Raw genomic sequence first — 2,487 nt, 5'->3', positions numbered from 1 at the left:
AAGGTTTAAGGAAACGATCATTGGGGTTTACATGAGAGATAGATTTTGGATGATTTACCGGTAAACAATGAAGGGAGCTATGCTTATGCTTTGGATTTAATTTTGTGTAAACAGGTGGTCATATGAGAAAATAACAGTAGCTCAGTGTATGATTTGAGATTAGCAATGAAAGAAGATGGCAATGGTATTAAGAGTGGAACCTAAAACCTCGTGAATAAAAATCAACAACTCGTATTTCTCAAACATGGAGTATGTAGAATATAAGGCGCAGTTAGTGAATGAAACGGAGTTTAGAATTTTATAAGACATTTCACATTTTTAACTCTATATTGGATGGTCAACACGGTCAATCAACGCCAATTCGTGGACTGGGCACAAAACTCAGATATTGACAAAGTTTGGCACCAAACGCGAAAGTGTACCATTTTATAGGCACCAAACGCGAAATATCCCTTCTAATAATGAAATTCTAATCTATTAAAAAGGTCATAGATAACCTATAATAAAACATGGAAAGAAGGAGATAAGGTTTGCAACCGTTAATAACTTCTCAAAGATTATGGGATATTCTTTAAGCTAGATCATCATTGCAAAATTTGAATAAAATATCATAAGCACAAATGACTCAAGGAAGTCCTCAGGCTTCGTTAGATGTCGGAACTCTATTATCAAGAACAAATCATGAAACAGAGAGACTCCCCTTTAATAGAAAATTTTCAGAAAAAATATTTCCTGCACAAATTACATGTCTAGAGGCTTGAGAGTCGAAAAAAGCATGCATTTTGGATGCATTGACTCAAGGAAGTCCAGTGACTTCGTTAGAAGTCGAAATCCTTTTTTTAAAACCAAATTACAAACTAGATAAGCTCATTTTTATTATAAAATTTTCAAAAAAATGATCGTGGTAAAAAATAATACATTTAAAGGCTCTACATTTTATCCAAATTGCATTTCTACTTATGTTGATTCAAAAAATAAAGAGGGAAGTCATCCTTTACATTGAAAATAAGGTTGAAACACCTATTGCTAAGCGTCCAAATCCTAAAATTTTCCTGTAAACTGTGGGGAACTGAAAGACAGAGGTAACAGAAAAATAATGAGGTCATTCCCACTTCGTATGAAGAGTTTATGAGCAAAATATTTGAAAAAGAGATTACACAAAACCTTGGGGGACAAAGTGAGTTATATAAGTAGACAATATTTATAATAAGGGATATTTTGAGTTTGGTGCCTATACAATGGCACACCTTTTCCTTTGGTACCTAACTTTGTCGGAATTTGAGTTTGGTGTGGGTCCAAACCAAGCAGTTGACTTAACGGATGACTGGTGGACCGTTCACAAGCTGTGTTGGAGCACAACTTGTTGCTCGTCCCCCCGCCAAATTTTGTAAATAAATACGTGTCTTTGTGAATAATTGTTTAAACAATAATTATTTAGTTTAACTAGTTCACTAACACGGACCACGGTAGGGAAATCTCTCTAGATCATTTTCAAAACACGTTACGAGCGTTCCAGAGAAATAAGGCTGACTTATCTGACTGCCATGATAACTATGGATTTACATAAAGTGGAAACAATTTTCATTAATGCAATAATGATTAATTTGAAAAAATGAATAGGGTCATTTACATGGATTCATTTGTTCAATACAATAATGGTTAGTTTGAAGGTTTAAGTAAACGATTATTGGGGTTTACATGAGAGATAGATTTTGAATGATTTACCAGTAAACAATGAAGGGATCTATGCTTATACTTTGGATTTAATTTTTTGTAAACAGGTGGTCTTATGAGAAAATAACAGTAGCTCAGTGTATGATTTGAGATTAGCAATGAAAGAAGATGGCAATGGTATTAAGAGTGGAACCTAAAACCTCGTGAATAAAAATAAACAACTCTCATTTCTCAAACATGGAGTATGTAAAAGATAAGGCGCAGTTAGTGAATGAAACGGAGTTTAGAATTTTATTAGACATTTCACATTTTTAACTCTAAATTGGATGGTCACCACGGTCAATCAACGCCAATTCGTTGATTGGGCACCAAACTCAGATATTGACAAAGTTTGGCACCAAACGCGAAAGTGTACATTTTTATAGGCACCAAACTCGAAATATTCCTTCTAATAATGAACTTCTAATCTTTTAAAAATGTCATAGATTACCTATAATAAAACATGGAAAGAAGGAGATAAGGTTTGCAACCGTTAATAACTTCTCAACGATTATGGGATCTTCTTTAAGCTAGATAATCATTGCAAAATTTGAATAAAATACCATAAGCACAAATGACTCAAGGAAGTCCTCAGGATTCGTTAGATGTCGGAACTCTATTATCAAGACCAAATCATGAAACAGAGAGACTCCCCTTTAATAGAAAATTTTCAGAAAAAATATTTCCTGCACAAATTACATGTCTAGAGGCTTGAGAGTCGAAAAAACATGCATTTTGGATGCATTGACTCAAGGAAGTCCAGTGACTTCGTTA

This window comes from Papaver somniferum, unplaced genomic scaffold (genome assembly GCF_003573695.1).
Source record: "Papaver somniferum cultivar HN1 unplaced genomic scaffold, ASM357369v1 unplaced-scaffold_97, whole genome shotgun sequence".
In the NCBI taxonomy this organism is placed as follows: Eukaryota; Viridiplantae; Streptophyta; class Magnoliopsida; order Ranunculales; family Papaveraceae; genus Papaver; species Papaver somniferum.
Note: the sequence above shows the minus strand (reverse complement) of the source record.